This window comes from Lactuca saligna, chromosome 8, assembly GCF_052625555.1.
Source record: "Lactuca saligna cultivar CGN05327 chromosome 8, ASM5262555v1, whole genome shotgun sequence".
Lineage (NCBI taxonomy): Eukaryota > Viridiplantae > Streptophyta > Magnoliopsida > Asterales > Asteraceae > Lactuca > Lactuca saligna.
The window spans coordinates 37,280,747-37,294,511 of record NC_136424.1 but is presented as its reverse complement, the minus strand read 5'-3'; the positions used below and the strand labels follow the sequence as shown (position 1 = coordinate 37,294,511).

The 13,765-nt window shown below is 37.6% G+C and overlaps 1 pseudogene; it reads left to right on the top strand.

The window, feature by feature from the left end:
- Nucleotides 1–11,605: 11,605 nt before the first annotated feature.
- LOC145011850 (putative clathrin assembly protein At1g25240 pseudogene) lies at nt 11,606–12,930 on the top strand (annotated as a pseudogene).
- Nucleotides 12,931–13,765: the final 835 nt, after the last annotated feature.

The following is a 13,765-nucleotide window of genomic DNA, read 5'->3' as shown; positions in this document are numbered from 1 at the left end:
TCATCAAGATTTACTAGTGTACCATCACTAATATACGTGTCCCCTTCGGTAGTAATATGAAAACCATAAAACTGGGGATGAACTCTATCTCTATCGGAACGTCTAAGAGGTAAGGACTCGTCAATCGGTTCAGCCAGAGTTTCCTCCTCGGGTTGAGTGTCAGCGGTAGAGGTTCCTTCATCTGTCGACTCTTGAATCTATTCAAGTTCGATTTGCCTCCCACTGTCTCCTTGGCTTATGAGTTCTCGCTCTTAGAAAACTCCTCTCCTCGCAACAAAGACAACGTTGTCCTTCGGTCTATAGAAGAGATATCCAAAGGATGTCTGCGGGTAGCCGATGAAAATACATCGCTCACTTCGAGGTTCAAGCTTGTCGTGAGTATCTCGTCTTACGAAAGCCTCGCAACCCCAAACCTTGATGTGTGCCAACAAGGGAGCTTTCCCTGTCCACATCTCGTGAGGTGTTTTGGAAACCTTCTTAGTAGGGACTCGGTTAAGGATATGGGTGGCAGTCTCTAAGGCATACCCCCAAAAGAAGATAGGTGGTGAAGCACGACTCATCATAGAGCGAACCATATCCAATAAGGTTCGATTTCTCCTTTCTGCCACACCATTCAACTGCGGTGTCCTAGGAGGCGTCAATTGCGAAACTATTCCACACTCTTTGAGATAATCGTGGAATTCAAGACTTAGGTACTCTCCACCTCGATCAGATCGAAAACATCTTGATTTTCCTGCCCAATTGATTCTCCACTTCATTCTTGAACTCTTTGAACTTTTCAAAGGTTTCTGACTTTTGCTTGATTAAATAGATATACCCATATCTACTATAATCATCGGTAAAAGTCACATAGAAGCGGTTCCCATCCTTCGTGGTTGATCTAAAGGGTCCACATACATCGGTATGTATTAGGTCCAATAGCCCCTTACCCCTTTCACAAGTACTCGTGAAGGGTGACTTAGTCATCTTTCCAAGTAAACAAGACCCGCATGTGTCATCTTCCCTAAGATCGAATGACTCCAACACTCCATCCTTTTGGAGTTGGGCTATGCGTTTCTTGTTGACATGTCCAAGATGGCAATGCCACAAGGATGCTTTATCCATACTAGTGGAAGAATCAATATTCAAAACATCATTTCCTAAGTTATCAACAATCATAACAGTTTCATATATTCCATTACATGGTATAGCTTCAAAGTAAAAGACACTATTTAGATAAGCCAAAATAGAACCATTCTCATTATTAAAAGAAAATCTAAATCCTTGTCTATATAAACCATGAAATGAAATGATGTTTCTAGCCATTTCTGGCGAATAGCAACAATTGTTCAAATCTAAACATAAATTATTCCTAAGCACTAAAGAATACACTCCAATCTTGGTCACAGGCGACTATCTTCTGTTCCCCATGATTAGATTGATCATTCCTTGCTCCACATCCCTACTTCTTCTTAGTCCCTGCACATGTGAACAAATGTGATAACCACAACCGGTGTCAAGAACCCAAGAAATAGCATGATTAGAATCGTTAGATTTAATTGTGTATATACCTGCGAAAGATGGCTTGATCTTTCCTTCTTTGATTGCTTGCAGGTATTCTGGGCAGCTTCTCTTCCAATGTCCTATCTTGTGGCAGTGGTGGCACTTTGCCTCCTTCGGGTTAGGACAGGGCTTAGTGGGATCAACTTTGGTCCCACTAGAAGAGGCACCATCTCGGGCTTTAACCTTGCGATAGTTCTTCGATGAAGCCTTCCTCTTCTTTCCCTTTCCTTGACCAATTACCAAGACAGGAGCAGCAGACGGATTGGGAGTAGGTGCAACAGACTTGTCTTTGAAGTTGCTCTCAACGACCATCAAAAGACCTTGGAGTTTGCTTAGGGTGACCTTCTCTTTGTTCATGTGGTAGGTCATCCTAAATTGGTTGTACATCGGAGGCAAAGAGTGAAGCACCATGACGATCACCAAGTTTTCCCCAAAGTCAACATTTAACTTGCAAAGGCGGTCGACGTACCTTTGCATCTTTTGCAGGTGCACGGTAAAAGATTCTCCATGACCCATCTTAGCGGAAATCATGTTAGTGAAAATCTCATAACGCTCTTGTCTCGCGTTTTGGTGGTATCTCTCCAATAAGTCTTGATGCATCTCGTATGGGTACATGTCCTCGTAGGACTTTTGGAACTCAGAGTTCATGGTGGCAATCATGATGCAATGTACCTTCGTTGCATCTCGCTCATAAGTCTCAAAAGCGGTGATTTCGGCCGGAGTAGCGATTACGGGGTTGATTTTCTCAAGCTTTTCATCGAGGACATACTCCTTATCCTCATAGCGAGCAATGGTGCGAATGTATCTTATCCATTCGCTAAAGTTCGTTCCATCAAAGGTGACCTTTTGGCAAAGGCTCATCAACGTGAAAGAACTAGCAGCAACGTTGTTTGCGTTCGACATCTATAGAAGGGACAAAGATAGATTAGAATAAGAATCCCTAATTATCACCCAATAAGAAAAATTAGGGTTAGGATCCAACAATAACATTTACATACTAGAAAAGGGATGCCGTAATCTAACATGCAAATAAATTGAAGGTAAGTGAATGACGATTCACTAATTCTCCATCACAAAACCTAAACTATTAGTCCTAAGTGTATTGAGAATTCCTAGGTTCGGATGAGATTCATTGAAACTATTCAATGGCATGTTTAAATCTCGATATGCCCTTCTTGTTTGTGACTGGGATACCGAGGATCACAAAGCGGGTGTGAATTACCATGCAAATTCACATGGTGCCTTCATTGTAACGATCACCTATTCGATGTGCCAGTAAACCACATACGGTCCATCGAACTATGATAAACAATGAATCACCCTTTTCCACCTTTGCTTAGAACCATTTAGTGTGCCGGTAAACCACACACGCTCCACTAACTTCTTAGCAAGGGTGGAAAGTGTAATTTCATGGAATTGCATCAATTCACTTTTCCAAAAGTAACTAAGATTGGGAAATTTTAAAAACGTGTAGTTACTTTGTATTACTTATTATACTTTTAATGAGAGGATGAGGTTGCCCTATCCTACCCGTTCGGCTAACGACCCTCCACCAATCAAGCAAGCGGTGGGTGTGAGTGTACACCCATTAAGCGCCATTTTATAGGCCGCAACCTTATACCCACCTTATAGATCGGCTTCGTGAATGAGGCCTACTAACGGTAAGACTAGCATTTAGTTATACATATACATATACATATATATATATGTATATATATATATATATATATATATATATATATATATATATATATATATTATTCTAGTAATATCATATTAGTATAGGGTTGTGTTTTAAACCTTTTAAAACGTAGGGTTTGAAATTTAAGTTGTCTAAATTAAAACTTTTAATCACACATATAAATTTCAAAATGTGAGGGCAAGTTTTAAACATTTAAAACATGGAGGATCAAATAACAAATAATTCCAATTAACAATTAATATCCTAATTATCTATATTTGATTTATCCAAGATTTCTTTTAAGATAATTACCAAAATAATCAAAATAATTAATTAATTATCATATAAGGAAATTATATATTTTATTAGATGATAAATATCTTTAATTAGATCAAGATTATAGTCATATATATCAAAAAATCGGATTAGGGTTGATCTAATATGATTAAGGTAAGTTTCCATAAGATAAACATGAAAAAATCCCGGTTTTAGCTAATCTTGACGCCCGGACTCGCCGAGTACACAAAGGGACTCGCCGAGTCAGGCCTACTCGCCGAGTCCACTTTGGAACTCGCCGAGTCCATGACTCAGAACCCAAAAAAAATGAATTTTGCAGGTTTGTTTCAGTTAATCAAGCAACAATTTAAAGAAAACCAAGCTAGTCTCTGATACCACTGATGGGTTTTAGCCATAAGAACTTTCCTATGTGCGCATGCAAAACCCTAATGCTCGGATCTAGGATTTCTAATTAAACATGCTTTGAATCCAAGACTTCTAATGCCTAATTAGGTTAAATAACAACATTGAAATAGATCTAGAACCATACCTTTGAATTCCTTGTTGATCTTGTTGTCTTGAAGCTTCTAGAGTCACAAATGTCACTCCTCTAATGGCTTAAAAAACACCAATAGCAAGGAAGATGATTTAGGAGAGAGGAGAGGGGAGGAAATCGGCCAGAGTTCTCTTCCTTTTTATGAGATCCGATTTCCCTTACCCATAGGGTCTATTTATACTTGCAGACTCCTTAAGGGTTACAGTCTAAACCCTAATTGGATAATCTTCTCTTAAGGCTATCCAAATCCATTCCTAGATAACATCATGGATGACTTTGAGCTATCCTTTAGCTCCTAGAATTCGTCCAATCCATATCTGTATGGATTTACAGTCTCAAGTTTAACTATCAAACAATTAACAGTTTATACCCTCTTATTTAATTAATCTCTTTAAGTCACCAAATTAATTCCAATTAATCTATGACTTATATTAATCAAATAACTATATATTATTCCTTATAATATTTACTCTCTCTTAACAAATCATCCATCAAGTTGCTATGGTGAAGGTAACCCAAAAGGACCATGCACAACCGGGTCAAATACTTGCCTAATATAGTTGCAGCCTTAGACACTATTCCAACAACAGACACATAAGCATAAATAGAACTTACATTATTTACACTAAAGATTTTACATCTCCTTTAATCTCTCCGTGAAATATATCTTCGTATCGATACCTGTGATACAAAGGAAACTGAGTGGCTCAGGCTTGGGAGCCTGGTGAGCATATAGGGTTTTCATCCTACAATGTTATATCATATATTTATAAATATAGAACATTCAAACTTGTAAAATTTCACCATATAAAGGCAACTCTTATCCCACCCCATCGATCCTCACAACGACACGATCTAAACTCTCGTATCTAAAATTTTCCTCTTTACCCGATCCCTACTCATGGATCTAAAACTATCCTCTTCACCCGATCCATACTCACGGATCTAAAACTAACCTTTTCACCTGATCCATACTCGCGGATCTAAAACTAACCTTTTCCCCTGATCCATACCCACGGATCTAAAACTACCTGATCCATACTCACGAATCTCTAACTAACCTCCTGATCTGATCCATACTCCCAGATCAATAATGGTACCCAATCCATACTCCCAGAATAGGGACAATTAACTATACCTTAATCCTGATCTAATCCATACTCCCGGATCAATAATTGTACCCAATCTATACTCCCGGATCAATAACTGTGCCCAATCCATACTCATGAACTAGGGACAATTAACTTAGTTTTAATCCATACTCCCGGACTAATAACAAGTTTTATCTCTTTACATGATCCATACTCCCGGATCTAAAACTAACCTATTTGTCTAATCCATACTCACGGATCTACAACAAGCCTCTTGATCTGATCCCTACTCATGGATCTAAAACTAACCTCTTGATCTCATTATCCAACTCATCCTTTTATCACACACCAACTATCTCATCTACCAATGTTCTACCCAACATATTTGTGGATATAAAATACATATACAATTTAACTCATTTAAAAAACTATATAAAACATCCATTCCACACTCATCTCAAATAAACAACAATATATAAACACATAGCACATATTTTATAACAAATACTTCATATTTATGTGTTAGAAGAAAGTAACCACACACTCACTTGATCAGAAGATGATCGGGCACCGCCTCGTCTCTTAAAATAATCTTTTGCGATGAAACCAGGATGTTTTCCTCCAAAACCGGGCTTCACGTGGGAAGAGCTTCGGCTTGCGAGAATGATATTGGGGCTTCGGGGGTTAAAATAGGGCTTAGAGAGAGTATCGGGAGTGGGAGAGTAAGATATGAGCAACCTAAATCGGCTGACCCTTGAATTCTATTTATAGGGGAAAAAATGCTAAACTCACCTCGTGAGTTTTTAATTCTCACCTCGTGAGCTTTCTCACCTGGTGAGTTTCTAATATTCACCTCGTGAGCTCGATACATCATTGCGTTCATCATGGCCACTTGCCTTAGAAGACATCCATCATCTGCTCACCTCGTGAGCCACTTAATGCTCACCTCGTGAGCTCTAACAGGGGTGGAAGTTCGTGCCCCGAACTTCAGAAATCCATATCTTTCGCATACGAGTTCCATTTTCGACGTTCTTTATATCCATGTGTAGGTAGAAACAAGATCTACAACTTTCATTTAGACTTCGTCGGCTAATTTTGACTTTCATTTTAATATATTATTAGTATATTATTTTTAGTAGGCCGGGACAGGAAAACTCCGTTCAAAATTCATAACTCCTTCATCTGAACTCCGTTTTCGACTGTCTTTTTATCGTTGCACTAATAATTGACGAGATCTTCGATTCTCGTTTAGATTGTTTCGGCTAAAAACCGCTCGATCTCAAATCGAGTATTCGGGCTGCATACCGCTAAGTCGAAACTTAGAAAAATCATAACTTCCTCATACGAAGTCAGATTTGGGCGTTCTTTTTATGCATGCTTTCGGTTTAACGTATTCTACGACTTTCATTTAGATTTCTAAGGCCAAATTGCTAAGGCCAAATATCGCTCTAACGTTAATTCACTATTTACGTCGTGCTGTGTCGTGTCGGTGCTGTCGCGAAACTTCAACATCTCATAACTTCTTCGTTATAACTCAGATTTCCGCGTTCTTTATATGCATGGAAACCTTGTGACATATATACAAATTAGTTAAGAATAATCCTTCTAAATAATCTTCCATCAAAAAGTCATTTTTGATGTTTATCGTCTCTAATTGACTAGCCATGATCTACGGGCGTTACAGATACCCTTAATTAGCCCGTTAGAAGCTTCAAACCACCCGTTTGTTTGTGGGTGATAAGCAGTCGAAACTCGATGAGTAACACCATATTTCTTCAAAACAACCTCGAGGGTGTGGTTGAAGAAATGCATGCCCCGGTCACTGACGATGGCTTTTGGTGTCTAAAACCTAGCAAAAATGACGGCTTTAACAAAATCAACCACGACCTTTAAGTCATCTTTTCGAGTAGCTTTCACCTCAACCTATTTTGACACATAATCCACTACTATCATGATGTACACAAACCCAAACTATGGTGGAAATGGACCCATGAAGTCTATGCCCCCAAACATGAAAAATTTCACATACTAGAATTGGAGTGAGTGGAATCTAATTCTAAGATGTTAAAGTCCTAGTCATCTGGCACTAGTCATAGGTTTTGCAAGACAGGAACAAATTGAGAAAAATATGGGCCCAATAAAGACCGTTGTCCAAAACTTTGTGTGCGGTTCGTTATGGACCATAATGCCCTCCATAAGCTTCTGAATGACAGAAATTTAAAATTGATTTAACTTCAACTTATGGCACACATCTTCTAATAACTTGATCAGTGTAGTGTTTCCATAAATACGGCTCGTCCCATATATATCTTTTTTCCTCCTTCTTTATTTTATCTTTTTAAGCTTGGGTGAGATCCGAAGGGAGTTCTCTAGAGACTAAGTAGTTCACTGTATCAGAAAACTATAGAGGATTCTGAACAGTGAACAGATGCTTATCAGGAAAGGTTTCACGGATTGGTGTCGAGTCTTCAGGTGGGATGAGTCGGCTCGGATGATGTGACATCCCCAATTTCACGGCCAGAAAAGAAAGATTTTTTTATGCTTTGTTTTTAAAACCGGAGTAATCTTTTAAAGAAAACAATTGTGGAATTTGTTCACAAAATAAAATATGATAAGAATTTATCAAAGCATTTCTTTAAAGAAATGTATTTTCGTTATATAACAAAATCTCGGGATGTCATGTTCAATACAAACCAAAAGCATAAGCAAAACAAAAATAGACCTTAGAACAGTTATTCATAACTACTGGCCTATAATCCAAAATCTCTCATTATGTCAGCCAACTTATGCTCTCGTACCATAACTTATAATACAAAGAAAACTGAAAGGGTCATGCTTGGGAACCTGGTGAGCATATAGGGTTTTCAACCCACAATAATATAATTATTATATTCAATTATCAAATAATCATTCCAATTACCCACCCCCATTATCTCCATTTATTTCTTAAAGATTTATCCTAAGAACCGATTACCGTTCTCCCATTCATTCCTAAGGATTACCGTAAGGAATTGACACAAAGTCTAGTGCTGCCAAGGTTCTTAGATTACCTCTGGTAAACACGCAGTTCACAATAATTAATGAACACCTAGTTCAATAACACCTAATGAACACTTAGTTCAAATATCTAATGAACACTTAGTTTGAATATCCCTGGTGAACCCAATCACCTAAGGAACACAGAGTACGAAAGCTCTTAGTTCAAGCAATGTGATAATAAAGTATATCTCGATCCTGCAAAACCACTAATATTCTAAACACATATAAATCATATTTCTAAAACAATATATCTCATCCCTCCAATCCCAACATACTGACCCTATACAATGATCTTACGAGATCTAGCCTAAGGAATCGATATGAACCACAAACTCATGAAGCTGCTTCGGAAATTCCCTAGCAGCAAACGAGGATCAATAAAGACATCAAATGAGGGGAATGAAATAAGTTTCACCACGAACCTTTTTTCGTAAAAGAAAGAACCACAAGACATTTTTAGTTAGGGGTAGTTATCTAGATAACAATGCCTAGGCGTGGTCCGACTATCCTGAGGCATTATACCCCCAGACTCTACTTATCCCAACATCGAACTTTTCCTAGCAGTGGCTTGAATATCATGAGGTATTTCACCCCCAGATGCACCCTATCCAACAATATAATACCATACATACCTAGCAGTGGTCTATTACCGATACACTTTATTAGGCAGTCTACGAAGTTCCCTTAATTACTTCATGAAAGAAAACGCTGACATATGAAGCTCGGTCGATCACTTCATAAAAGAAATGCTGACTCCAAAGCTCTCTCAAAATAAAAGAATGGGGAAATACTACTAGAGTACTTTCGTACACTCCCGTAACTGACACACCAAATTATCAAAAAGACTTTGTACATGATAGTACTTCTGGCATATTATAGTACTCTGGTATGCGAAAGACTTGTACCCGAGAACATAATAGTACCTTGGCACAAGCAGCACCCAAGACACAGAGCTTTGAAAAGGACTTCGTACATAAAATGTACTTCTGTACGTAGGACGTACTTCATCGATCGTCAATCTCACAACACATGTACTCTTAATATGAGACGACCCAATGTCCAAACTTAATGGAACTAAACATCCCTATTTAAGTCTTAACCCTTCACTAGGCAAGCCTACAATGCCTATAATCAATTTTCGATACTAACTCCGTTTGGAAACGCTAACTATGAGTAAACTTAACACAAAGTTTTTAAGTAATAATATCATATATACACATCTTAACACATATTGGACCATAACTGGTTCGTACGTTGTATATCATAAATTATATATATAACATACGTTTTGAGCAATAGCAAATAATTCACACACATACATATATTTCATACTTTAATCAATACTCGTATTAAAATCACGTTCCTAAAAAGGACTATACACATGATACCTTATCGAATGAACACATAGTTCAAAAATACATAATCCATACTCTCGGATTTTAAATTTGCCTCATTACCTAATCCATAATCTCGGATCTAAAACTAGCCTCTTGATCTGACCCATACTCCCGGATCTATAACAAGTTTATCTCTTTACCCTTTTATCTCATGATCCAACTCATCTTTTATCACATACCAACAATCTTATCAACTCATGTTCTACCCAGCATATTTGTAGATACAAAATACATATACGGTTTAACTCATTAAAATCTATATAATTCATCCATTCCACAATCATCTCAAATAAACAACAATATATACACACATAGCACGTATTTCATAGCAAATACGTAACATTTATGTATTAGAAGAAAGTGACTATACACTCACATGATAAGATGATGATCAGACAATGCCTCGTCTCTTAAAATAATCTTTTGCGACGAAACATGATGTTTTCCTAAAAAAAACCGGGCTTCACGAGGGCAGAGCTTCGGCTCGGGAATCTTTCTTCTCGGGATCTTCGGGGCTTCTGGACTCGCTTCGGGGCTCGGGATTAATACTGGGGCTTCGGGATATTTCTTGCATGCAAAATAATGCCAAAATGAGAGAGAAAGGAAGAGACTGTAGGTTATGGTGGTTCGCCAGAGTGATATCGACGTCTTCATCATCCTTTATTTTTCCGCTCCTTCAACTCCGTCGAATCAACACCACAACCCACTAAAGATGAAGAGATAGTAGGTTATGGTGGTTCGCCAGAGTTAGAGTACCAAAAAAAGAATGATAGTGAAGACGTCGATGTTACTAAAAATGAAAAAGAAATAGTAGTTGGGGAGGATGAGAGATGAGATGGTGACCGGTAATACCCGAATTAAATTTCTCAAATGTGATTTCAGGTTTACGATGAGAGGAGATACATATATGTGGGATCTATTAATTTTTTTTAATATAAAAAAATAAATACATAAATAAGAAAATTAATTAATAAATAAATTAATAAGGACACAATAGTAGTTTTAGGTAAGACAGGGATCAAATGCGCAACAAAAATAAACAGTATGGACCATCCGAATTAAATTTCTCAAATGTGGTTTAAGGTTTATGGTGAGGAAATACAAATATGTGGGGTTTATTAATTTTTTTAAATATATAAAAAAATAAATACATAAATAAGAAAATTAATTAGAAAATAAATTTATAAGGGCACAATAGTCTTTTTAGGTTAGATAGAAACCAAACGCATAACAAAAATAAACAATGAGACCATCCGAGTTAAAAAAAATAAGTTAAAGATCAAAAACACAAATTCTCCCAAACCATAAGAACCATTCGTGTAATTTATTTTTATTTTTGGTTTTGTTTGTAACTATTTTTTTTTGTACACATTTAGGTAATGAACTTGTTGAAAATGTTCACGTCTAAGATTTAACATTTTATAATGGTCATATGTAAATACGTCTAACAAATTTGTTACCTAAATGTGTAAAAAAAAAAAAATAATAAACCTATATGTGAACACACCGAAAAATTAATTACTTTAATAAATCATTTTAGATTTTTTATTTTAGAATCACCACCGGCCCAAATGTGGTCGCTGGTTTAGATGATGATTGAGAGTGGTGTTGTCCCTAATTTTAGTTAGCACTCAGATAGTGAGGTTTAGTGAGGTGGAGACAACTGGCCTATTATGTGTCATGGTAAGGTGCTAAATGCTAAATATATATACAACAACATAAATAAAACTTTGGGTTTAAATATACAAAAAAACGTTAATAAAACGTTGGGTTTTTTCACATAAAAATGGTTTTGTGGTAAAACGTTAAAAAATGACAATTTTAGTGGTTTGTCCCATAAAATGAAACCACAAGCGCCCTACTTTTAGGTATTGCATATTTGCATTACGAAATACAGATGGAGTAAAAGCGAGTCAACTGGTTCATGCTAAATACAGAAAGAGAAACGCAAATAACGTCGACCCCAAAATCCCAGAAAAATTCGGAAGCACATTCATTAAATCTATACATATAAAGAAACAAACGAAAGAAATATGTAAAAAGAGAAAAAAAATTCAAGAAACAGCAACGGTAATCGGTGGTCGGTTGTGGTTGGCAGGGACAACAAGGGCGCCGAGAACGAAACGAAAACGTAAAAAAGATGTGGAAGAAGGCTTCCGAAGCGTTTAAAGACTTTAGCAGTCTATGCGTAGTGAATCTTGCTCCTCGATCATCGCTTCGGAATCCTGACATTGAAGCTGCGGTGATAAAAGCCACCAGCCATAATGACTCCCACATTGATTATCACAGCGCACAACGCATATTTGCATGGATACGTGTTTCCAGCCATTACGTTCGGCCAGTAATGTCGGCGATTTCCACCAGAATGGAAAAGACCCGAAGCTGGACGGTGGCCTTGAAAGGGCTCATGCTTTTGCATGGCGTCTTCAGTTGCAAAGTCCCTGCCGTTCAAAAGATCGGCCGGTTACCGTTTAATCTCTCGAATTATAGAGATCGGAACCCTAATTGTTCTCACCACGAAGAGTTCATTCGTGCTTATTATGAGTTTCTTGATAAAAAATCATCGTTCTTGTTCAACCATTCGCAGGAACGGAAAGATCAAGGAAGGACCAGAAGGGGAAAGGAAACCAAAGAGAAGCCGAAACAATCTTCCATGATGAAAGACCTTGTTTGGTTGGAAAATCTTCAAGAATTGCTCGATATATTGCTCAAGATCAAACCGCAGAAAGAAAAGATGATGAATGTTTTGGTTCTTGAAGCAATGGATTGCATTATGATCGAGATCTTCGACATTTACATTCGCATTTGTAATGGAATTGCCGGGGTTCTTGTGAGGATATATTCCGCCGCGACATCGGAAGCCGGAAAGGCGTTATCCATTCTGCAAAAAGCAGCAGTTCAAGGCGAGGAATTGTCACGATATGTCCAGTTCTCCAAGGATTTCGGGGTTCTCAAAGCATCGGAATGCCCCAAGATCGTGAATATTCGACCAGAAGATATTCGAGCACTCGAGCAAGTAATAAATAGTGATGCATTCCAACAGAGATCCGAACAGTCGAGTCCAAAAGAAGAGGATAAATCGATGATGTCCGAGGAGGATAAAGATGACGATGCGCCAAACGATTCTACAAGCGATTCGGAAACCACAATCACCGACGATTCCGAGGATTTCGACCAAGAACAGGAGAAGAGGAACTAGGATCGAGATGTTATCAGTCCGGTCTCACTTCCTGTTGACGCAGGAATCGATTCTTTTGCTTCTGAATATGGAACCCGATGTAGCCTCTGGTCCTGGGTGTAATTTATCGATTGACGCAAAATAAATGAATGAAACTATTATACGAGTAATCATTAACCATGCTAAAATAAACTTTATATACGACGTAATATGGTAGGTGTAAAATTGGAGTTACTTGGCTCATGAAGACAAGCGATGCATATGGACATATGGTCTAAAACGACTAGTTCCCATGAGCCCTTAAGACGCGAACTAAAATGCTTTGATCGATGTTGGCATATGAAATGATTGATGGATCTCCACATGGAACGTTGTTCTTATACTATATTAATATATTGGATTAATTTGTTGTGATAGTATATATATGGTGATAATCAATCGTTTGTCAATATCACAAAAGTGACCATCCAAATTAACTACCTTTCAAGAATAGTTTCCAAAATGAATACACTAAAGTGCTGTTTGTTTTTTGTGTGAAGATCTGCGCAACCACTTTTGTCTGCGCCGCGCAGACAACGCGCAGACATATGCCCTCGCAGATTGTTTGTTTTTTGGAAGTGCGCAGATCAGAAAACGTCTGCGCGAGGTCTTCCTGGCGCAGACATGGACCACTGTCTTCAAAGGTCTTCAAACCTCATTTTAACCAAAACAAAAAAAAAAAAAAAAAAAAAAAAAAAAATGGCAACTGTGCAGTTTTTTTTTTCTTTCATTTTTTTGTTAAAAATACATTTTTAATGTTTATAACATGAAATTAAGTTTAAAAATTCAATTTATTTTAACGGCCCGCAGACGTTAAAAACAAACAGTCTTCTTATTGCAGACTGCAGACATTTGGTCCACCTCTTCTGCCGCAGAGTCTTGCAGATGTGATCCGCAGACTGCAGACATTTTGACTTCAAAAAAACAAACAACACTTAAATGCTCATTTACGCTGAGAGGAGTGGA